This window comes from Xenopus tropicalis, chromosome 3 (genome assembly GCF_000004195.4).
Source record: "Xenopus tropicalis strain Nigerian chromosome 3, UCB_Xtro_10.0, whole genome shotgun sequence".
Lineage (NCBI taxonomy): Eukaryota > Metazoa > Chordata > Amphibia > Anura > Pipidae > Xenopus > Xenopus tropicalis.
Genome location: NC_030679.2, coordinates 98,298,508 through 98,325,250, shown reverse-complemented (window position 1 = coordinate 98,325,250; position 26,743 = coordinate 98,298,508). Strand labels below are relative to the sequence as shown.

The 26,743-nt window shown below is 38.0% G+C and overlaps 1 protein-coding gene across 1 annotated transcript in view; it reads right to left on the bottom strand.

Annotated features, from left to right (window-relative positions):
* Positions 1-26,278, bottom strand: part of thsd4 (thrombospondin type 1 domain containing 4) — a 354,761-nt gene extending 328,483 nt beyond the window's left edge. The window contains exon 1 of the mRNA XM_018092415.2: positions 25,998-26,278. The gene's annotated coding sequence lies outside the window, so the exon portion shown is untranslated. The remainder of the gene's footprint in view (positions 1-25,997) is intronic.
* Positions 26,279-26,743: the final 465 nt, after the last annotated feature.

The window sequence follows — 26,743 nt, the reverse complement described above, 5'->3', positions numbered from 1 at the left end:
TGGCTGTTAGTGGCCCAACCCACTTTTCTTGTTTTTTAGGGATGCACTGAATCCCGGATTCGATTCGGGATTCAGGCCGAATCCAGCCTTTTTTTGATGGATTCGGTTTTGGCGGAACCAAATCCTAATTAGCATAAATTAGCATATGCTAATTAGCATTCGGAAACAGTTAACATTTGTGGGGGGTTTTAGCCGCGCGCGTCAACTTTTAACCTTTCATGATCCTAATTAGCATATGCTGAGTGGGTTCGGGGGTTCGGTAGAACCCAAAAAAGTGGGTTCGGTGCATCCCTACTATTTTTGAACTGCAGTCTCCCAGTGACTAACTTTGCAAATTTTGGGGACTTAAAATTTTTGAGCATAAAACATTTTACACCTAACCATTGAAAGTAAATAGGTAAGATGTTATTGGCTGTTGGTGGCTCCGCCCACTTTTTTCTAACTTTGAACAGCAAATACCCAGTGACTAACTCTGGAAACTTTAACAACCCTGGAATTAATATTTAAATAATGGCATCAGTTTAAATATAAACCAATTAAATCTAATGGGTGGAAATGGATTTGCTGTTAGTGGCTCCTCCCACTTATTCTAACCCTGAATATGTAGTCATCCAGTGACTGACTGTGCAAAGTTTGGGAACTCTGACATAAATAGTGTGAGAAAAGCAGCATTTTAAATTTAAACAAAAAAAAAATCAATAGGTGAAGTCTGATTGGCTTTTGGTGGCTCCACCCACTTTTTAAAACCTAAAAATGCAGTCCCCTAGTGACCCTGGTGTTAATACTGTGAGAATGGCAGCAGGTTGAATTTCCCCATTGAAAATCAATAGTTAAAATCTGATTGGCTGTTGGTGGCTCCACCCACTTTTTCTAACTCCGAACTGCAGTTACCAGGTGACTAACTCTGCAAAGTTTGGAGACCCTTAGTATTAATATTTAAAGAATGGCAGCAGTTTAAATTTAAACATATGAAGTCTATAGGTGAAATCTGATTGGTTGTTGTTGGCCCCACCCATTTTTCTAAACTTGGAACATAGTCACCCAGTGACAAACTGTGCAAAGTTTGGGGACCCTGACATTAAACATGTGAGAATGGCAACAGTTAAAATTTCCCCACTGAAAACAATGAAAGATATGTGATTGGCTTTTAGCGGCCTCGCCCATTTTTTCTAACCTTGAGTACAAAGTCACGCAGTGACTGACTGTGCAAAGTTTGCAAACCCAGGCATAAAACCAATAAAATTCAATAGATGAAATCTGATTGGCTGTTGGCAGCCCCGCCCCCTTTTTCAAAACTAAAACCCTGTAGTGACCAACTGTGAAAAGTTTGGTGTTATTACTGTGAGAATGGCAGCAGGTTGGATTTCCACCAACTCAATAGGCAAAATCTGATTGGCTGTTAACAGCTCCACCTACTTTTGGGCATCCAACAATCATCATATTTTCATTCAGGCTGAGCCCATGACTGTGTGATTCAAGTTTGGGGAGTCAATTTTCCCATAAAAGTCAATGGGTAAAATTTGATTGGCTGTTGTTGGCCCCTCCCACTTTGCGTTTAAAAAACAAAAACAAAAACAAAAAAAAACTTAAATCGTAGTCACCCAGTGACTGACTGTGCAAAGTTTGGGAACTCTGGCATCAAACCAATAAAAATCAATAGGTGAAATTTGATTGGCTGTTGGTGGCTCCATCCACTTTTCAAAACTAAAACTGCAGTCCCCTAGTGACCAAGTGTAAAAAGTTTGGGGACCCCAGCGTTATTACTGTGAGAATGGCAGCAGGTTGAATTTCCGCCAAATCAATTGGTAAAACCCACTTTTGGGCATCCAGCAATCATCATATTTTCATTCAGGCTGAGCCCATGACTATGTGATTCAAGTTTGGGGAGTGTAGCCTCAAAGCTGGAAGATTGGCAGCAGTTTCAATTTCCCCATTAAAGTCAATGGGTGAAATTTGATTGGCTGTTGTTGGCCCCTCCCACTTTGAGGTCATCCAAAAAATGTCGCTGTTTCATTCAAGGTGACCCCATTATTATGTTATTCAAGTTTGGGGGGTGTAGCTTCAAAGCTGTAAGTGTGGCAGCAGTTTGAAAATTTTCCCTGTCAAAGTCAATGGAAAAATTGGGGTGTTCGGAGGGGCGCCAAAAAAAGAGGGGGGGCTGGATCACTTAGAAAAGCACAAGCAACCTGCTCCACTATAGGGCAAAGATGTGTGGCAAGTTTGGGTGTTGTACCCCTAAAACTGTAGGAGAAGTAGCGTTTAGAAAATGGGGGGGCTAAGAATAAGAAGAAGAAGCGGAAGAATAAGCCAAAGTCGAAGAACTGTATGTTGGGGTTTTCAACCCAACATAATCATTTAATTGATTGGGTTCTTTCATAAATAAACTCTACAATGCTGGCACCATGGGGCCTTGCCATTGATTCTATGTAGGCTCACATTTAATTGTGAGCTTAACCTGTAAAGAATAAACTTCAAATGAGAAAAACTATGTTGTACTTCAGAAATAAATTGTGTGGTCTGGTCAGAGTTCAAGAACTGAGCATTTAATTACCTCTACAAAAATTCTGGAAATAATCTCTGATCCCTGAAGAACATTTTTACCAAATTCATTGATACACATACTGTAAATGGTGCATAGGTAAGTCATCTATAACCTGAATACCAGCAGCCTTGGCATTTTTATGGTTATAGAACTTCTTGGTGACAGCAAATATCATTATATTTTATGGCAGGTAGAGCATTATACCCATAACTCCCAACATTTGGAAATGGAAAGAGAGACAAAAATAAAAGCCGTGAGCAGTGCGGCAATTATTTGACCACGCCCATTTTTGTGATCACACCCCCTAATTACCATTCCCATTTTACTAAATTTGGCAGGTTATTTAAAGTTTAAAACACATTTCTGTGAGTTTTGGGGTCCTGTGTTATGTTTTGCTAAAAAAGGCGAAATTGCCCTTTAATGTGTGAGTCTCAGTTCCCCTAAGGGACCTGTTTGCTTATTAGTTAACATTGTATCTCAGTGCAGGTATCTGGGCTCTCTGCCAAAAGCCCACTTATTTAATAAAAAGCAAGAAACAATGTTTCTAAGTGCAGGTGACGCTTGGTAAGATTTCTGGGCTCTCTGCCAAAAGCTACTTTTAATTAAATTTGTATCTTTTTTAGCTTCAGTGCAGGAGATCAAAGGGAAATGAGGGACTTTTCAGTAAGAATCTGGGACTGTGGGTTGAGCTGTCAAAAGAGGGACTTTCCCACGAAAATTGGGACAGTTGGGAGGTATGTTATACCCCATATATGAATTACTGCTTGCAGAGTGAATATGATAAGATACAGTAAACAATTTCCTTCTTTATCTTGAAAATCTAATAATGGCTTAGAAAGTTAGGAGTTTTAGATCAGAACAGGTGGGCAGAAATGGTTAACAGATCCCTTCTTTAAATAATGCTTAATATGCCTTATCCTTTACTTTGAGCATAACCATGTGCCATTAAAGGCATTTCAGCTTCTCAGTTCTAAGTGAAATGCAGACAAGACATGAAATGTATACATGTTCTTGTATATTGTAGATCAAGTAAGCTCATAAACTATATATTTGCAAGGGCATATATAAACATGAGCTACGCCAGTTCCAAGTGTATTTTTAGACTCTAGTCTTCGCTTAGTCTAGCATCTAGCTTTAGCATATCTGTACTTAACTGAAAACCACATTTTGCCTTATCACCTTTATGAAGCACATTATGAAGTATATTTTACTAGAAATAAGCTGAATGCAAATGTTGTGGGCTGGTTAAAATAGGGTGCCTGGTCTGAATACAGTTCATAGCAGGTAATCATCCCTCACTTTCCATGGACACACTGCTTTTTGAGCAACAACTATTGCTGTTAAATAGCTGAGGTGGCAGTGAAAGACTGCACTAAATTCCAGGCTAATTTAGACTAACTATTAGGAAAATATGTGATCAAACACATGGAGGGAGTGATTCCTTGCAATAAATAAAATATTACATATTAATTTCAATAGGCCAATAGGGTTAAATAATATTTTACTGTTCTTATGTAGGCAATTTCCTGTAATTAAATAATGAAATGTGACCACAACTCCTTCATTCCTGTCTGTAGTAGAATACTTGCATGTTTTTTAAAATCAATATTTATTTTATTTATTTTATATTTTTAAGAAAACTCTTTCGATTGTACTATATTCTGTTTTAATACCCCCCCCCCCCCCTTGCTGAGAATCACTGTAGAGCATAGTGAGTTAAGAGTTAAGCAGGCCACCTACACAAACAAACCATGACACTCAACTTCTGGTGGGGTTCCACAAAATACAAGCTGTTAAAAAAAAAAAAACAAGGATGTCTGATGATCCACTTTAGTGCAAGTATCAGGTAATTGGACAACTTGGAGATATACATGCTTTGCATCCTCTCATCCTCTCAACCAGTCGGTCTTTTGGTCAAAGCAAGGCTTTTTGGCCATTTTACACGTGAAACCATTTTTTATGACAATTAGGCATTAAACTCTGATACGTCAAAATACGTCAACATAAAACTGGAAAATTTCTCAAGGTATTTAATTATGTAGGAAAGGTGGCATAAATTTACTTAACTGTCATTTATAGGACTGACCACATATGTGAGTGTCAGCTAAGAAGCCTGTTTGTCAGAACACTCTCAGTTTGCATTGCAGGCCATAGGTCTACTTAATAAACTAAATTGACAAGTAATGGTTTGTATGATCAAAATTTGCCTTCCCATGTTATCAGCGCACCTACCAGAGCAAATTAGGGGCATTCAGGAGCAAATAAGTTATCTGTAAAACTCTGACCTTTCAAAACTTTGATTTTTGCATATTATCTAAATGAATTGTGCATTCAGCAATGGGCGTCATAAATAACAACAGTTGATTTGACCAGTACCTCATCATGATGAAATAAAAAATAATTAAAGCAGAACAGAGTTCCCCAACCAAGAGTTCATAAGCACATCTCAAACAAAATGGAATGGAATATAGAAGGTCCACAATTGCCACAACAAGGACCAAATCCTGTCAAACCATCCAATGAACTTTCATGTAAACCTTTTGTGGCACACACTTGAAAAAAGGGCATTCATTATATTTTTTCAAGATAGGGTTCAGTCTGAACAGATTATCTAAAGTTCCACTGCATTATTTTTCAGTTCCTTATTACTGGAGGCTACACGGTTACACGGCTATTTGGATCCAATATATACATTTACAGAGCTTACAATCTAAGGGACATATACACACTAGGGTCAATTTAATGAAAAGCCAGTTAAAATGCCTGTATGCTTTGGAGTATAGGAAGAAAACTTCAGTGCTCACATGCCAAGCTAACCGATAGGGATACACATACAGGATTATAAAACTAGTGACTTAGCTGACCAAAACTATGGCTTGTGAACCACACAAAACTGAAATTTATGTTTGTATTTTTTTTTTAATTCTTAAATGGGTTGAACAGTGATTGTTTGGAGACACAAGTCATAAAAATCCTTGTCCTTGTAGATTAGCTAACAAAAACTTAAAATTTAGCAATATTCAATGAACAGTCATTAGAGGAAGGTCCAATATCACTCAAATAAAAATTTAGTTATGGGATATCCCAATCTTAGATGCTAGTTAGTTTGCACTGGCATTTCATATATAAGATTTGGTTCTTTTTCTAAGCAGTACTCCCCTCACTTATGTGTCCTTTACTTTACATATTTTTTTCTGTTAAAACATGAAGCAAAAGAGACAAAGGTTAAAATTTAGAACATTTTAGAATTCCTTGTTAAATGGAATAAAGCAGAAAAAAACACCATGTCTCTACATCGCTGTTGTAAATCTGTTACCATGTGTGATAAATGATTCCAGCTGCACTTACAGTAAGGATTACGATCTATTGTGATAAATAACTTGTCAAGTGGTTTTAATATCCCTCGATTTCAAATGAAAGGCAAGATGAAAAAATGAAAGGAAAGATAAAAACCAAAAAAGCATATTTCTAACAAGTGAAAAATGATTCTGGATTAGATTCATAAAATTTCCAGCATCGAGCAAGTTATCACCATCATACAATGTCAATGTGTAGGGACCCCAGACATATTTTTTATAATATAATATGTGTAAAGCCTCATAAGTGCTTGATCAATGCCACCAATACCTTCAGGTGACACTTTATATAGGATGCCCTAGGGAGACATTATGTCATACAGGCCCAAGTCTGTATCCTTATCTACTTGAGAATTTAACTATGGGTTAAAGTGGGTTTCAGTGTCTATTATTGGATAAAAAAGTTACTTATTCCACTTTAAAGAATGTACTGGTGATCACTGCCCTGACTCCACTATAACAGTATATTAAACACAAAGTGAATCCTTCTGAAATTGTGACTGCCAAAGTCCTACTGGCATATTGTTCCCATTAAGACAGCTTGAATAGCTTCTGAAGTCACTCTCAAAAGTAGAAAGAGACTCCTCAATCAGGTAATAAAATATATCTACAGAGAACAGTCTGACTTGAATATTTTTAACTCTGACCGAAGCTTTGGGTATAAGGAGTAAGGAAAGACAGAAAAGCCCCACAAAAAAAAAAAAACGAACTGAAGCATTCTGTTCATAGCACTCCCATCTATAAAATTATGAAACCCGCCCTGTTATACAACACAGTGGGTACCATTACAGTAAGTACTGACAGAGCAGCTCTTCTCTGCAACAACTGGGAAGCATCAGTGATCTTCAGGGCATCTACCTAGAAACATGTGTGTGAATATTAAAGTACAGGTTTACTTATTTCCCTATACCTCTTAAATAAACATCTTGTGTTTCTTAGTGTTTCAGTGCTGGTCTTATACCCAATATAGCAATACATTTGCTATTCATGTCATGTCCTACCCTTTTCCCCGCAACCCTGGATGCCTTCAGAACAAATCAGAAGATAGAGATGGACACAAGCTTTAATATACATTCTAAAAACATTGTTTCATATGAAAATCATTTATTTAAAAAAAAAAAAGGTTTTGTTTATAGAAGTTATGTTATCCCAGTAAATGCTATCAAAATATAAAGGTGAAATTTACAGTATAAAAAAAACCTTAAATGCAATAACATCTTTCTAACCCATAGAAAACAAATAGAAATAAAATCAGAAAAGAAAAAAGCGCATTTAGCATTGCTGGTATAACAGCTATTTATGGCAGCAGGGGGGAGCCCTTGTCCAGCTCTTTTGCATGTCTGTGACATAACTGTAGTCATGTGGATAGTTATTTAACGGGCTCACACAATGTTTATTTAACATGGAAGGGTAACTGTATTGACTAATTCTGTATTGACTAATACAATCGGAAAGAGAGACCAGTCAAATATTACAAATAAAAGTAATTAAGCATTCCATTTTGAAAGTGGAGTAACTGCTTGAGCAACAATCTGCTCTCCTTTTCAGAACTCTTTTCAGTGTGTCAGGTTCCGAGACAGGGCCTCCATTATAGTAGCTTATTTCCATTCTTTGCCCATTTGTCTTCATGGACGGTACAACTAGGTTTAACCCATTCTTCCATGGAAAAATAAACTCTGTTCTAATTTAACAATCATGAATTAATGTCATTTGTAAGCTTTGTCATTCAAAATGTTAACGCTTCCACTAAGCGTTTTAAAATGCAACAGAACGTGGAAGATAGGGAAAAGCAAAGAAATACTGAAATACCAAGTGTGTTCAAGAACCTACACAGATGTCAGCTAAGGAGCCATGAATGGCTTTTTCTTCTAGCCAGAGAAAGCTGTAAAGCCCATCCACAAAAATAGAAGAACAAAAGTTGAGTACTTAATGATGTCACCAGCAAAGGATGCAAATCTGCTTTTATTTCACAATTTGTTGTTTTAAAGCAAAGGGATGGAACAGTGAGCACCAATTGTATAGCTTTTGACTGCTGCATAAACAATGCACACAAAACACAGAACCTTATTCAGTTTAGTGCATCTATTTCCGTTAAGGAAACCAGTCTTTTCCCACTGAATGGGATAAATAATTTTCCATGCTACTGGGCTTAATAGAATAAAGGACACCCTAAAATGAATATAGCTAAAAATGCCATTTTTTATATACTGTACTTACATAACCAGCATAAAGTTTCAGCATCTCAATAGCAGCAATGATCCAGGACTTCAAACTTATCACAGGGGATCCCCATCTTAGAAAGTGTTAGCATCACTGACATGCTCTCTGGGCTCTGATCTACACTTAGGGGTTGTCACAAATTATCGAGCAGATAATAAAATTCATCTGTTATATAAGCTGATGCTACAGGGCTGATTCTGATGCTAACTGAACTGGTTTCTGAAACGCCATGTAGTAATTATCTTTATCACTAGTCAGCCTTATATTGTGACATATATATTCTGTATATATAGAATATTGTAAGTCAGTCCATTACTCAGTAAGTGACAGCAGCACAGAGCATGTGCAGTGAATCGGCAGAAAAGAAGATGGGGAGCTACTGGGAGAATCTTTGGGGGCACAGATCTTCCCTGCTAAAAGGCCGTGGTTGCCTTTGGCTGGTACAGAAACCAGAGCATAATGCACAACATTTCTGCGCTACTTCTTATTTAGACTTTAGTTCTCCTTTAAGAACCAAGGTTGGACACTAAAATTATGCAAATGAAAATAAAATCAAAGCAATATTAAACGCAAACCCACACACAAAATATTAATACGGCAGCAAGCCTGAAACTTTTATGGCAATTAAGGGGAATGTATATAAATATTGCATTATACTTTACTGTAAGTCATGCACAAGCAATAACAGAGAAAGTTCTGTAGAGCAGTCCTTCAAGCTTCACGCAAGAGTAGCAGTGTAATACAGATCCCGGTGATGTGTGCTACAAGATGGATTGTGAAGCAGTGGGCTAACCTGACTGTCATGATGTAGAGTATATGGGTCAAGCACTTAAGTGATATAAAACTGTATTATTTTTCATTTATTGCAGCCATTAACAATAGAGCTAAAATTGCCTATACACAGGATGATACTGACTGCTGATTCAGTCTTTCTGGACTGAAAATGTAACCCCTTTGGTTCATGAATGGGACCAAAAGGAGATTCTACGCTGGTTGATATATATACTCAGAATTTCAGATAATGACCAAGGCTGGAATTCATTTAGCTGATGAACATGAAATCAGAGTAGGTAAAATCTGTCAGCAACTCACAAAATGTCGTTTGCAGTTATACATATATGTTAACACACAAATGAATTATTACAATTATTAAAAACTGGAAAAGAAAATCTAAATATTATTTGCAAAACTTTATTAAATGCCATGACACATGTAAAATAAATTGTAAATGTACTAATATATCAACAGCAATGACCAATGTCATTTTAATTGCAAAGTATTTTAAGCCTGATACAAAATACAGAGCTGTGAGCTTTGCTCAATAATTATTTAAGCTGTTATGGCTTTGGGCTAAGGGAAGTATATCTTGCAGCCTAAAGCACAAACTTGACTGTCAGTTAAGAAATTTCATTTAAGATGGACAAAATATCTAGAAAAGGAACATTTATTTGCCCCTAGACCAGTACAATTGCTCGCAGATAGTACAAGATATTTCTAAAGTGATTTTAGCTCTATCTGTCACTGCAACTACATGTGCTCAAAATTTGGCATATTATATTTAATACAGTTTTGGCAGCTGGGTTAAAATTGCAGCCCACAGAAATTCAGGTCTGAATGGTCAAAAGTAAATTAGATAGAGTTTCATCTGACTTCAGTAGCTAAATCAACCATAAACAGCTATATTTTCCCATTTGACAAAGTCTGTAAACGAGCTGATATTAGTGTGACAGGGAGTACGTCACATTTGGGAGTATACTTGCAGTAGCACCAGTGTACTGTATTTCCCCAGAGAAGGGAGCACCAGTTTTGCTTCAAGTTAAGGTACATTGGGGAAAGATAACTGTTGAGAATGGACTGTGAACTGAACTCTGCCTTAAATTTTACCAAACGGAGTTATTGATTGAACAGTTTCTTTATCTTTATAAAGAATTCTAAACAGATAGGTGGTCAACATGTGCTATTCTAGTAATCAAATATGTCCTATGTATGTACCCAATTTAAGTTTGCATTATTTCATTTGATGGCCATTACCCTTTCTTCCAGGAAAGCAAAATATGTGACTAACTTTTTAGAAGTAAATTATAAGGCTTTTTCTAAAGCCTGGTAACAGCACCTTCCTCATGTCACTTGAAACCCTAAGACAAAACCCTCATATAAGAACCAAGAAACAACAAGTCAGTGAAGCAGTAGGTTCAAGCTGCGTATAGTAAATACAAGGATATATCCTTTAGCTTTTAACATAAATAATAACTTGAGCAGTCATAATAAGATATGTTATTCTCCTGCAATAACAGCAGTACAACTGACCATTCATACTACATATGGTCTCCTTTAAAAAAGCTCCACCCTTGTCTTTGTTAGCCACTATACCAATAATAAACCAATCCAAAGACAACATAAGATGAGCCAGCTATAGAAAGCTCACTGTAAAACCTTTACGTATCTTTGCTTTTTTTAATATACATTTGAATTTGGAACCTGCTACTGAATAAAAATAGCTTGCGTTCAGTCAGTCAACTTACTAAAAGCTACCAGTAAAAACCCTGCCCACAACAGGAATCAATTCAATTTGAAATCATGCTGGCTTCAACTATACATATGCCTCTTTTGAAGGGAAAATATAAAAGGTCTCTACCACATCTGGCACAAAGAAGTGGTAACAAATGAGGAACCATGCAGCAACACATATTTTCATCAGCAGATATCTACAAATTAACTCTAAATACCAACAATATTAATCATTGTAAGGAGGCTGGTGAAGACAAGTAAATAGCTATCCATCATATATAATATGCTTGTGGTGTAATCATGATGGCATGCAACAATTAAAAAAATAAATAAAAACGTTTGAATACTTTAATGCTGTATCAGTCTGATCAAAGCATCTGCTTAAGTACTGAAGTACTGAAGTATATGTTACTTTGTCCTAGTCCATCTTAGATTAAAGCTAGTAGTAAAAGGAATATTTTTATAATAGTGTCACTACATAAATATAAGACATTTTTAAATATAAAGCAATTTAAATTCTGTAGCATTTCTAAAAATATTCAAGCTACTTTTCACTATCCCCTTCTCGGCAATCTGTCTCTCTTCATGCAGACTTTGTGTCAGAGTCAATTCTTTTGATGGACACTTAGCTCTAATACATGATTAGTCTGTGCTCCTTTTGTCTAAATGATATACAAGAGATAACTGTCTTTTAAAATAACTTTCTGACACCAGGCCTGCAATGTGGAGACAGACTGTCGAGAGGGGGATAGTTAGAATGTGACCAAATTATTTGGTAAACCGTAAAGATTTTTTAGTTGATTACATTTCCTATTTCCATGATGAAATGAAACTTTTCCTATTTCCATGATGAAATGAACCTTTTCCTTTTACTAACAGCTCCCCTTTAAGGCTAATATCCCACGGAGAGATTGGTCGCTGTGATTTTTAAAGCGCGAGTTCCAGTGACAAGTTTTTCATTTTTTCTCTACAGAGAGAAGAATATAAATCACCAGTACCTAAACCAACAATACCACTTCAAATTGCTTATCGCTCCAAACTGCTATGAGACCCTTTTTCAAGTGATTTTATAAAGAAAGCATTGTCATTCAAAACTACTGAAATTGAAACCCACTGAACAGGAAGTCGCTGTAATTTCCCCATTGCACTGAATGTAATTACTAATTGTGGATGGGTATATGACACCTGCATTTGTGGGAAATAGAATCGCATTTGTGGGAAATCTCTAGTAATCGCTTGTTAGGAAAAGACGAGCGACTTGTCGCTGGAACTCGCTTTAAAAAATCGCAGTGACTAAATCTCCCCGTGGGACATTAGCCTAAGGTGGGCAAAAAGGTAAAAAAAATAACCAACTTTAACATTATTTCTAATCATTTCAGGTATCTACACTGAAACAAATAATCCAAAACCAACAATAAATATCTAGCGAATAAAGTACCCCCTACTGTAAAATATAAGGGTATTATAAGTCATGACTATATAAGTTAAATGAACATATAAAAGACACCCCACCCTGCACCCCAAGCACGTTATATAGTGAATAATGTATCCTCTGTTGTAAAATATACCCAGCCAAAGGCTGAGTGCTCATATACAGGTCATGGAACTCTGAAATGACTTCTAATATCATCTTATTTTTTACCAGGATGTACTGTATGTATTATAATACACAAGTTTCAGTGAGTGATGTCACAGATTATAACTGATGACATCATAAAGCACTGTTTTTAAGGATTTGTCTCATGTATTTTATATAAAGCATATACAAGCCAAACATATTTTACTGCAAAGTAAACTTTTCCACTAATATATCTGGTTATGCTTACCAACAAGAAATTACTAGATGCCTACATGCTACACTATATCAGATTGCCCTACTACAACTCCAGACTTCCTGAAATAAACTCAACAGATCTGGTCATCCAGAACATCTGCTAAACCACCTGTTGAACCAATGATAAAGAATATTTTTCCTATAATGTCTATGTTAATTACTAATGACTTTACAGTTTGACAGCTACCTGTATTACTTTTTCAAAAGAAAAAAAAAACAGGAAAACAGCTGTGAAATCTTAAATTCCAGGTAAATGCTGAATTTATTGGCTAACATTAAGTCATAATGCTATAACCTGATGCATCATTCATTTAATATGATTAAGAAGGAATAATGTCACTAAGATGTTACTCATTTGACTTTAAGGAAACTGGAGATTATTGAACATGAAGCATTCCTGTGATCAGTTAACTGTGACAGAGGCTTCAGAAGACACCTACATCTTCTGTTTTTTTCCTAGTACTTGGCTTTAAGGAGAAACTAATTAAATGAAGGGTCAGCACACACAGTGAATAGCTTGCTGCACCACAGGACAACAGGTTATGAAATTTAAGAGGGTAGGCCATGAACAATAATATACTTAAGAAGGGTTTGATGGCATCATTTTATTATTCTATTTATCCCAAATCAATTAAGATATACAAACACTTATGAAGGTATTTATGATCTGGGTAACTTTCATTTACACATAAAAGCAGTAAAGAAACTAAGTGATCAGATTGGCACATTAGGGTAGAAAGTTTCTGAAATAAACTGATTTCACATTTACTCTGGTATGTCTTCACTAGGTCAAGAAACTTGGTTGCCTGCCTTTCTTTGCAAGTCTAACGTGGCTGTGTGGGAGGCATGTATGTGGTAGGCAGCCTATACTAGTATGTAGTTATCACCAAAACATTCCTGGGACTTTAGTTACACATGTTTAAAGGTGTTATACAACACTTAGTTTTTTAAATGTAACAGAACTTCTCTTCTTAGAGAAAGCTGAGTCCTTTTCATCAGTATCAACAAATTTTCTTGTCAACATTTCTCTAAAATATGTTTTGGTGTTTGAGTACTATAAAATAAAAATATCTGTTTAAATCTGTTTTGTTCTGGTACTACTAGGATACTCTGGAAGTTAATGTAGATTGTATGGAGGTTTCACAATTCGATTCACAATTTGGTTCTTGACTTCCTATGTTTAGGAATCTCTCCAAAACATAGGAGTGGTACATTTAATTGCAGCAAAGGTTCTGTTGGCTCTTGTTTGTCTTCGAAAGCCAAGGTGTCACCCAGAGCCTCAGGCAAAATAATCTAAGTATTTTTTTAAACACTACAGAAGCTGAAATGGATAACGCATTGTAGAATAGATAGGAAATAAAACTGTCTTGATGCAAGGTTAATTCAGGTAACAGAGATGAAATAATACACTATTTGAAGTTGGGGATGGAGTATTTTATCTTCAGTTTAAAACACAACAAATATCTCATAATTCTGAAATACAAGTAACCCCTCTGAGATTTCTGACATCATTTCAGAACCAACAGCATAAAAGAACTCTCAACAATACAAAGGGAAATGCACAATGACTGTTTTTAATAGCCAATAAGTGAAATACCTTTCCTTATGCTGCTTAAAGGAGAAGGAAAGGCTAAGTCACTTGGGGGTGCCAAAATGTTAGGCACCCCCAAGTGACTTAGAACGCCTACCTTGTACCCTGGGCTGGTGCCCCTGTACGGAGGGAACAGCACCAGCCCGGGGTAGCTGCCGGCGCTTCCTCCTTCCTCCTCGCTTGCGCGCGCATGCACAGTAGAGTGAAAAGCCGAACTTAAACATTAAAGTCGGCTTTTCACTCTACTGCGCATGCGCCGGCCGGCGGATTTCGCCGGCAGCGCACAAAGGAAGGAGGAAGCGGTGTCTACAGGTGCCCCGGGCTGGTGCTGTTCCCTCCGTACAGGGGCACCAGCCCGGGGTACAAGGTAGGCGCTCTAAGTCACTTGGGGGTGCCTAACATTTTGGCACCCCCAAGTGACTTAGCCTTTCCTTCTCCTTTAAGTAAAAATACACTGGGGTACCTAACCCCCCCCCCCCCATAGTAACTAAAATTGATGACCTTCTATCCTGGACTGGCACAGCTTTTCTCTAAAAAATAAAGCGAGTATAGGGGGTAAATATAATGCAGAGCCCAGCATCACTATTCTCTACCTCTTTCTTATAAGCCCAGCTTAAAGGACATGAAAACCCCAAAAATATGTTTTAGCCTAATAGAAGAAAACATAATTCAAAGCAACTTTCTAATATGAATTTATTAAAAATGTTCAGTGCTTTAAAAGTTATAGTTTAAATGTAATTGCTATTGAAACTCCTGGTTGTTACTTTACACTAATTGGATATTGGACGTTTGTCTACTGAAGATCAAGTTTCAGCGCAAAGCATTTGTTAGGTATACAGTACGGGTATCAGTACTACTAATGTATTTCCTACCTATTACCATATTTCTATGTCATAATTTCTTGCCTAGCCAGGTAAGCCATTAATACAACCCATGCAAGCCCTGAATATAGCAACCAGCAACGCTATAAGAACAGGTCATTTTTCTTAGAATCTCTGCTAAGCAAGTTTTCCTAGAGGAGCAATTTATTTTTCAGAAGAAACTGCATTGTAAACAAAGCTAAATTCCATAATCTTAATGAGATAAGTCACATTCTTGGGCCCCACTCAATAATTTCATTTTAATGTTCCCAAAATCATAACACAATATAAACAAAGAGCACAAACAGTGCCAAAGCCAAGTAATTTATGTGAAAACCATGACACGATAAAAGAATGGCATGGCAATATACATGGGGAAACTGGCAAGCTATTGATTAACTAATAAGCTCTGCAAATTATAAGTTACTTTCACTGTTTAACATATGATAAATATGTGCCTGTGCAACTAAATGACTTTACAGAACAAAATGTTTATGACTTATAACATGTTACAATGAAGTTGCAATGGTATAATATACATGTTTGCAGAATTCCCTGTGCATGCCCATCTCAGTATAAAGATAAAACAGACTTTTTAACACTGCATTTAAATTTACTAAACATAGTACAATATGACACAACATTGTTATTTACATGTTGCACTGTGTAAATAATACTAATAGGGCACCAGAACAATGTGATTTAAAATATGCAACCATTATTTCCTCAAATCTTTTTTGCAAGGTGTGTGTATGTGTAATAACTGTACAAAAAAAATTAAATTTTTTTAAAATCTACTAGTCAAAATCATGCTCCATCCAACTCACAAAACAGCAATTCTCCATCCAGCACACTGACAGCATTGGCTCATCCCGCTCACAGCTCTCCCCCACCCAGCGCACCCACAGCCCTTTCCCACCTAAGCACATTTTTCTTTTTATATTTGTCACCAAGTTTCAGAGCAGCACTAGTTTCAGATCTGACCATGTATTTGATGTATCTATCAACCAGTACCTTTGTTCCAGATGGAGAAATCAACAACTTCACAGCTCTCACTGGAAAAAGTCACAGCTACTAAAATAGATAATGTTGATCATTTACTGATAATTGTCTCTATGTTTATGTCTATGTTTTAGCAGAGGCAATTCTCAGTATTGTCTATGGCATGTTATTTTCTGGAGTATAGTAGCCGTGAAAAAGTAGCTGCTACTAGTAGCTCTGTGTGACTTAACCCTTAACAGTCTCTCTCTGTACATGCAGCTTTGTGTCAGTCAGGTATTTTAAAAGACCATTAGCAATACATTGTATTGTCTAGGCAAAGGAAACACTTGCCAATAACTGTCCGTCAATATTTGACACCAAATCCTGCATGAAGAGAGACAAGTTGTTGAGAAGAATTATTTTTTGGAGGGGGGGGGGTGGGTTAGGGCAAATAATCTCCCCGAAATGCCTTTCCACTGGCAATAAAGTAAATCCCGCCCGCTTGCCCAATTTGTTTTCCTGCAGGAGGAGGAGGAAACTTTGCGCAACTTCTGAAAACTAAATGAGTCATATGCCTTCCAACTACTGATTCAGTTTTTTGCCGATGGGAAAGCATTTCTGGGAGATTGGTCGCCCATAATAGCCGAGATTAACAGTGGGCCATTGCCCTTACAGGTAAGTGCCATATTTCAGATATACTGTAAAATATGAATAGTAAAGCTTATATAATAAATAAGAAAAATTTGTTTGTGAAGCATGGGTAAGGGAAAGCATTTTTCTAAAGTGACATATGTAGGAATTTATAAACCACAGGTGCAAAATGGACCTTCTGTGTGTGCAGGTTGCTCTGTTTCATATTAAGGAGCAGCTAAAAGATTAAAGAGGTCAATTTATAGACCCTTGTAGGACTGAGTGAATGTTACACATTAAATGAGTTGCATTTAGGAGATTAATGTGAATGTGAACAGTGTCCGACACCAAACAGTTTTTACGCATAGCTTTAAAAATTAGACCCTAAACATAATTCATTGAAAGAGTGGTTGACTAGTTTCTTTTTTGCTTATATAGCAGTCCTAAGTCCTGCATGGCCAGAAATATTTTTAGCCCCTTCATCACGAGAATCAATAAGAATTGAATGAATCAAGGATGTATCAGAATGCCCCAGTCTATCAAATATGTACAGTATGTCAAAATCCAGAATTTATCTAGTCTATATAAAACAGACATCAGATGGACACATATCAACCCGGTGACATACAAGGAGGGGAAAACTAATGAATGGGATGGGGAGGAGGAGAGAGGAGGAAACTAAGTAGGCTTGTGCCATGCCCTTAAGGATTTTTCTGAGAGAATTAAGTCTGACACAAAAGCTCAAAGCAGCAGAAGGCAGCACCGCTTGGGAGGGTAGAAGACACCAGCTTTGGTTAGGAAGATTCTGCATCACATACTATTATTGGGACACTTTTGGACATTCTAATTCGTTCTTATAGACTTAACCACCTATAAATTACAACTGGGCTGTGCTTTAAGGCCCCCTTTTTTCTTTAAGCATAGCTCATAGAGTAAATAATTCTAATATTTAAAAATCATTACTTTTTTCTCTGTAACAATAAAACAGTAGCTTGTATTTGATCCTAACTAAGCTGTGTGAATCCATATGGGTGACAAGTGAGTATGTAGTCCACTACAAACTGAGTAGTCAGAAAGTCAAATTAAAATTATGTATAATTATGCATATTTTCACAAATGACAATGCCATGAAAATATACAACTTATGGTTATTATACTGGCGCATCCATAAAAAAAATATAGGCAAATATATTCAGAGGGAAATACAGCCCCAAAATAGTATTGGTTCCATAAGTTACATTGCTGGTTCTGAGCTGACAAAATACAACTGGGACACTTAAAGATTTGGATCAGTATTGAGTGAGCCTACAAATAAAAACTTTGTGTGACATATCCCAATAAGTCCCTTTCCCCAAAAATAAAATGGATATAAATAAGTCTACACACCCCTGGTAAAATGTCAGGTTCCTGTGCTGTACAAATATGAGACAAAGATTAATAATTTCAGAACTTTTTCCACCTTTAATGTGACCTATAAACTGTACCACTGAATTGAAAAACAAACTGAAATCTTTTAGGTGGAGGGAAATAAAACAAAAAAAGCTAAAATAATGTGGTTGCATAAGTGTGCACACCCTCTTCTAACTGGGGATGTAGCTGTGTTCAGAATTAAGCAATTACATTCAAAATTATGTTAAATAGGAGTCAGCATACACCTGCCATCATTTAAAGTGCCTCTGATTAACCCCAATTAAAGTTCAGCTGCTCTAGTTGGTCTTTCTTGACATTTTTTTAGTTGCATCCCACAGCAATCATGGGGTCCACAGAGAGCTTCCAAAGCATCAGAGGGATCTCATTGTTAAAAGATATCAGTCAGGAGAAGGGTACAAAAGAATTTCCAATGCATTAGATATACCATGGAACACAGTGAAGACAGTCATCATCAAGTGGAGAAAATATGGCACAACAGTGACAAAACCAAGAACTGGACGTCCCTCCAAAATTAATATAAAGACGAGAAGAAAACTGGTCAGGGAGGCTTCCAAGAGGCCTACAGCAACATTAAAGGAGCTTCAGGAATATCTGGCAAGTACTGGCTGTGTGGTACATGTGACATCTCCCATATTCTTCATATGTCTGGGCTATTGAGTAGAGTGGCAAAACGAAAGCCTTTTCTTACGAAGAAAAACATCCAAGCCAGGCTGTTTGGCGCAAAAACAATACTGCACATCACCAAAAGAACACCATACCCACAGTGAAGCAGGGTGGTGGCAGCATCATGCTTTGGGGCTGTTTTTCTTCAGCTGGAACTGGGGCCTTAGTTAAGATAGAGGGAATGATGAACAGTTCCAAATACCAGTCAATATTGGCACAAAACCTTCAGGCTTCTGCTAGAAAGCTGAACATGAGGAGGAACTTCATCTTTCAGCATGACAACGACCCAAAGCATACATCCAAATCAACAAAATAATGGCTTCACCGGAAGAAGATTAAAGTTTTGGAATGGCCCAGCCAGAGCCCAGACCTGAATCTGATTGAAAATCTGTGGGGTGATCTGAAGAGGGCTGTGCACAGGAGATGCCCTCACAATCTGACAGATTTGGAGTGTTTCTGCAAAATGTGCCATGTGCCATGCTGATAGACTCATACCCAAAAAGACTGAGCGCTGTTATAAAATCAAAAGGTGCTTCAACAAAGTATTAGTTTAAGGGTGTGCACACTTATGCACCCACATTATTTTTCATTTTCAGTGGTACAGTTTATAGGTCACATTAAAGGTGGAAAAAGTTCTGAAATGATTTATCTTTGTCTCATTTTTGTACAGCACAGGAAACTGACATTTTACTAGGGGTGTGTAGACTTTTTATATCCACTGTACTTGTATGGAACACAACGATCCCTGGCTCATTTTTCAGTTACAGAGTAATTCATCTATGGTGGCCCTCTGGGCCCATTACAACTTTCTGGTGCAGGCTGTTAACTGAACACTTTAATTTCAAGAAATAGATGTTTCCATGGAGGCCATCTCTGAGCTAAACTGCTTGTTCCTTTGGCATGGACTTTTTTTTTCCTCTTAACATTTCAACATAAAACAATGTCAAGTTGTCATATTGTCTAAAGGTGGACCCTTGGGCTCCTGAATATTTGCAACATTGTAATTCAGCTATTCACTAAAATGTTAACATTGAGTCCCGGAAACTCCATGAATACAAGATTCAGAGCCAAACATGCAGCATTATAATAATTTATATCTTTATTTTATCAGCTTTTAACTAAATAACTAAATGTATCTAAAAACTATAGGGCAATATGATTACACGTTTCCCTATGTTCTAAGCCAATGGTCTTGTAAACACACTGCCCTACCTGGCTGTGACAGCTTTTCTTATATATGATGGCACTCCAGACCCCTGTGCAGTAAAAAAAAACAAGGTCAAACTTGCACAAAACATTAGAGAAATTAAAGGACTGGTTACACCAAAAAATGCAACTGTAAAGACAAATGTCAGCTCTGTTTAAAGGATTTTCTAGAAGTGGCACCAACTACTCAAAATACTCAATAATATTCCTTGAAATCTCAAACAGTCACAAATTTTATTTTCCCACAAATTCAAAAATGGATATATCTGCCTTCCCATGTAAATGTCTTTAGGGTACTTTCATTTCCTGGTATTACTGGCCCTTTAAATAAAGGGTTAAACCTGCACCCATTCTAATATTTCCATGCAATCTATCAGCTCTATGTCAGCTGTGTATTGCTCCGGGACACGGTAATCTCTCCCTGCACAGCGCACACATAAATCTCCACATGTTCTGCATGGGGCTATCCTTAGAAACTGAGCAACAACTGTAACAACAAGGAAAGTGTTATTTTTTTCTTCATTGTCTTGTTGAAATACAATGTATATTTTGTCTAGGAAGTCTGGTTAATTCCAATGTACATGCACACGTGAACTCATCGTTCATTTAGAGATATTCTGATCCCACCATTCATTTAATCTGAGCCATGGTGTGAAGTGAAGTAAGCACTGCTGCCCCTCTACTGGATCTCTTTCAAAGCAAGTCACTGGTGTTTGGATATGTGATATGGGGCATTAACTCGGCTTCACACTCACTAGAGTTAAGCCAGAGCTACAGATAAATCAGTGTGGGAAGATAAGAAAGCTGCAGAAGTGTTATTTCATGTTAGTCGTCATTGCTTTACACTCAATAATAAAATGTTCTAATTAGTTTTAATTCCATATACATGCTATTCCCAATTATAAATGCTGCCTGGCAGGCTTCTTGGAAATATGATCAAGTAAACTTATACAGGGAATGAATAAACTGAAGGATGTGGGATTCTATATTAATGCACACAGAATCACTTATATGCACAGTGATCTACAGACAGTAACCTAGAAGAAAACAACAGAACACAAACATTCCAAGACAGATTGGAGAGGAAATACACAAGGCATTTAATTTAGTACAGTGATAAAGTTACCTAAAAGTTTGTCAGGGCTATCTATGGACGCAATACCACATGTCACTGCGACGCTCATTGTCGTATAATTGACACAATTGTTGCACAGATGCAAATAGTGCTCCACTGGTTGTCAAAGACTAGTGCAGGATGCCTCACTAGATTTCCCAGCATAACCTTTTGCACATCAACGAGCCTGCATGTCACCAGTGATATCTGAGCGGCCAAGGATGCTCATAAATAGCTTACTACTGGCATAAGCTGCATCAGAATGGATTGTGGTATCCGCCCTGGCGTAAGGCACACTCTTCACAACTATATTTCCCAGCATGCCCCGAGAGGCCCTAGCTCAAAATCTTAAGATTAGTGATTCTACATGACACAATGGGATTAGTGCAATACATGCTATTACTACTGCTTTTGGCTCAGCCTATATTTTGATTCAGAAATGTAGATACCTTTACACTACTACTCAAGTATTCTTTATTCTACGTCTCCATGTGTGTATTAGGAGCTAGCTGGTGAGGCTGAGACAATGGGGGTAATTTATAAACACTGGGCTAATTTGTTTTATCTGCATCTGGCAGGAAAAATCTAATCATGGATTGGTTGCTATGGAACACCAATTAAAGGGAGTCGAGCCCAACTTGTGGAAACCTAAAACGATTCACAAGCTGATCAGAGCAAAAGATGTGATGGAGTCTATTCCAGGGCTCCCAGCTGACACAGTAAAGATTGTTTGGGGGAATGTTTCTTCAGACAGTCTGACCAACAAGTACAAGGACATGGCATGGATGGCCATCCAGGGGGAACTTCCCCTTCATGCATGCCCGTAACCTGTTCAAGTACCGGCATTGTCCACGGTGCACCATTCAAGAAGAAACATCTTTGCACACCTTTTGGGATTGCCAATTTTCACAGGTCCTGCTTGATGCCCTAGAACATGAACTCAAAGACCTTACGTACCATAAGGTGCTTTATGGGCTGTTTCAGGGCACTCACACGGAAGGGGGTATTCAGGAAGCGTGGTGCCTTATGAACTTATTTAATGGTGTTTTGTGGTATTCCAGGAACTGCCTCATTCTGAGGAGAGAGAGGATGTCAATCCAAGACTGCCACAGTCTGCTCCGTGACTACAACATCCAGGACAGCCTTGAGGAAGAAGAGGACTGAAACCCCTCGCCTTCTCCCCATCCCTCCCTCATTGTCTAAGTTTAAGTGGAAAATAAAGCTTTGGGCTTGTCAATTCCACATCCATTTCCCATTTCCCACCCCCCATCCACTTCCCCCTGGGAAGATGGAAAAATATCTTGTTTTTTGTATAAATATTATATATATAATAAAATATATTTTTCAATAAAAATTGGTTGCTATGGGGTTACTGTCAAGGTGCAAATTTGCCCAGTGTTTATAAATGAGCCCTGTAGGTATCATGGTTGGGCAGTGGCTCCTTGCAAAATACTGCAAGCAGCCAAACTGGCATGTAGCTTAGTGTCAAATCAAATTAAGCATCCAACAGCAGATAATTCCTGAGATGCTTTTTGCTGCCTGATTTACATACCAAGTGCTTGGTTGCCCTTTAGGCCCTACTGATCTCATTCTGGCCAAATTTCTTATGGTGGGGGGGTTAAAGGTTGTGAGAAAGTCATTCATCCTCCTATGGCCTTTAGCTGTGTAGGTTGATATGCAGGACTCATATATCTTAGCAAAAACTGATAAGGAATTTAGGATGCAATTATTTTACTAATGAGTTGGTGAGGTTAGGAGGTTACATTGCATTCAAAGCTCTCCACACACCCATAAATATGACACTTGAATAGCTATGATGTGGTCGCATTCTTGCTGCTGAGCAGAAGTCATCTGAGACTATCTGCAGGTTATCTGATCTACTGGGGCAAAGTAGCTCTTGAACTTAAGCCTGGGGCTCCTAGCATCCTTTTCAATGAGCACTAGAAGGAGCCCTGAGTTAGCTACAGGGGTCACTTTGTGTCCCCCAATACAATTTCTTCTCAGAACCATACAAATGCACAGTATAGTCAGGGGAATACTGCAGGGTCTGTTTCTTCTGGGACAGAACAAAACTTCAGGCATTAAGCCATTCATCAAACAATAAATACTACTGATGGCCATAGGGAAGACAAACAAATTATATTCATCAGATTAGATCACTGGCCAGCTAAAATTCATTTTACCTGTGTGGAAATATAATATCAGTCATAGACTTGTTTGGAAATTAGGACTGTTAAGAAGAACGCATGTCACTGCAAATGATGTGCAGAGCAGCAGAGCTCATATTTTTAGACCAATAAAGGCAAGTTCTAATGGAAAAAATAACCTTGAGCAGACCCTGATTTCTAATGGAACACTGTCAGAGTGACTCACATTTTAATTTAATACCTAAATTTACTTGAATGCAAAATTGTTGACAGTGCTGGTACTGATGCTGTTTCACCCAAAAATGCATAAATGTTTATGGGTTGGAAATTACTAGTGCCCGCAATGTCACACATTTCCCATTTGTGCAAATGAGAGGTGGCAGGGACTATTTTCTGAGCTTCTCAGCCTATATTGTGACAACTATGTTCTATAGATACAGTATATTTAAATTGGTCCCTAAGCTCAGTAACTGACAGCAGCACAGAGCATGTGCAGGGAATCAGTAGACGATGAGGAGCTACTGGGGGAATCTTTAGGGGCACAGATCTTCCCTGCTAAAGGGCTGTGGTTGCCTTGGGCTGGTACAGAAGCCCAAAACATAATGTACAACATTTATAGCCTATTTATTTAGTTAAAGCTTTAGTTCTCTTTTTAAAAACAGCAAGTTACACAGTAGTTGAGGGGGACAAGACTCCCACTTTTGTCGAGCTAAAATAAATCCTGCCTAACTTAAAATGCATCCAGTCCTTTCCTGAAACATACCCAATAATGTTTTTAGCCTTCAGCAGAAAATGCCATCTGGTAAGGCACCATCTCACCTGCATTTGTCAGTTTGTACAGCGGCATGGGTACATTGCCATACAATGTATACAAAAACACTGCACAGGAAGGCATAAATAAATGCCTGTGTAAAAAGGTCCTTCCAAAATTACTCGCCACCTGACTCCAAGATTCAGATGAACTAGCAAAGGGGCAGGAACTAAATTAGCAATGATTGCATTGCCTGGTTCCCCTCTGTGCAGCTGTGACTGTACGTTCCTGCCTACAGCAGTGCAGCATCTTAAAGGTGTGGGGTTTTTCTGCGTTTGATGCACAGGTTTGAATGCACCTAACCACACAACCTAATGTTTCCATTTTATTCTGCCTATTTTTACCCAATAGAATTCAAATCTGCATTTTAAATACAGTAGTGTTGCATTGCACAATTTTAAATCAGCATATATTCAGTGAATGTTTAAAATACTATAACAATAAATAAATGGATCTTGTAAAAACACACTTCTTGCTTTTAAGAAAAACTTTTTTATAAGCTATATATATATATATATGGAGACTGCCGGCACTCACGAAACCAAAAACTAGGAATGCCTGGGTGCAGAGTTCAGCAAAAGTATACAAGAAAAAACTTGGAAGCCGCACTCACAGGTCTTATGCAAACAGACCTGTGAGTGCAGCTTCCAAGTTTTTTCATATATATATATATATAATGCAGAATGCATTTCAATACACACATTCAATTGGCCGTTCTTGCTTTGGTGGGATGAAATCAGCATAGTGGATTCCTTTAGTTTCTAACATACGTGCATGCAGTTTTCTACAGATATCATGCTCTGCAATCATTGTTTTGTTCCTCTCTACTAATCAAAGCAAAAGCACAAAATGTACAATCAGGTCATTTTCTATGACTGACTGCATAAAAACACGTGCAGCAAAAGTTCCCAAAAATAGCAGTTAGCTATGAACTAGGTATAAACAGACTAACGTCACGCGTGGTGGCAGGAATTGTAGCATATCACTTCCGCAATAAAACAGCTCAGTGACTATAGCTAAATGTGCTGCAGCTACAAAGATCACAAAAAATTGACAGGTCTTGTAAGGTCCAAAAACAGAAAAGGCTAAAAAGAATTGTACTGGAATGGGATGCTGTGTATTCCCCAAGGTAAAAGACACTAAACAGCAGTACAGAAGTTAATTAAGGTCAAGTTGCATAATTATGGTTAAAATTAGCATGCATCAATTCTGATTACAAAGCGAGTATGTTGTTTTATCAGACATTAACCTCATGTGGGCTGGGGATTTTCTCTCCAAAGAAGTCACTTTATGGTTCACTTGCCTAATTGTAATGTAAACATTAGAAGTGAATCTTCCTTGCTGCCCTACAGCATGCCTGGCTCCCATTGCTCTAGTACCCTGTCAGCACTCTGTCATACTATCATTTCCCCTTGATCAATAACCAGTTTAAATACTTATCCCTGGAATTCATCAGAAAGTGCACCAAAATGCAAACTGACATGTACACTAGGAGAAAAAAAATGCTGATTTCTGTGCTGAAGTCATGTCAGTCAGGTTCAAACTCCCTTCCCTCCCTGATTTACAGTTTTGCTGCTGGATGAATTGGAAATTCTTTAGTGCAAATGAAAAAGGAGAGGAGAAGGCCCTGCACTATTCAGACAGCTTTTTAATATCAGGATTTATCATAGAGCCTTTCCCCTTAGGCAAATCCAACTCACCTTCACCTGCATGTGACTGGCTGGGGGAAGAAGCATCAGGTAACAATGCAAAGCAATAGAGACTGACTGGCTGCTGCACTGAAGATCCTTATGATCCAAAGGGGCCCACAATGTAAATATGCACATTGCAGGTGGCCAAGAATGAAGGGCACATTATTAAATAACATTAAACTCTCATTCATTCTGCCCTCTGCTAATACAAAGTATTTGCCGACTCTCTATGCCCTGTGCACATGTACACCTGGCTGTAGGTTTCACAGCCTGTTTATTTACCATGCTATTACATATGTGCAAGCCATGCCTTACAATACACACATTACAATTTCCCAAGGCACCTTTCTATAGGGTGGCTGGGGGGGGGCAGCCCCGCTGGGTGCTGCTGCATGGACACCCCATCGCTTACCTGTTGTGCGGGGTGGGAAGGGGGGTGCTCAGTGGAGCACACAGCTCGCACACTCCGTTTCTCTAACTCAGTCCATTGATAAAGTGATTGCAACCAAAGCAAAACCCAAGTCCCATTTCTCAAAGGTGAAATATGCAGAAAAGGCAAAAACGAGATATTTAGTGTAAAATCCCTCGAAAGGCAGGAGATGCGATAAGGCGAGAGTTAAGCGCTAGCAGGTTCCCTGGCAACTCCACGCTGTGGGAAAGGAGGAAACTTCTCTCCATGCAACTCCGTCCCATGAGCGCTTCACTTCTTGTTTTATTTGGGAAGTGCACTGTCAACTAACTGTGAGGGAAGCCCCTAGGAGCCGTGCTCTCTGCTGCCACCGTCTGGCCGACTGGGAGTAGCGACCCGCTCCGGAACTACTCAACACACTGGGCTGCAGGATATTCAACCTCAACATCTTTCTACTCCGGCAGGTATCCCTACACAGGATCCCTAAACTCTAATGGCGCAATTAAGCTGGCGTCTCAAATCATATTTGTTTAGCTGAAAGGAACATCTCTATGAATTTTTTCCGTATTTTTAAACTTGCTTGTTTTCATCTATTAAAAAATTGTCATTTTCACCTCCATGGATCAAGTTTGCAAAAAGATGAAGCTCTTGCTTTTTAAGAGACCTCACCTTGTTGAAATATTTATAAATGTATTCTAGGCTCCAGTAATAAATTAATTTTCACTAATATATATATATATATATATATA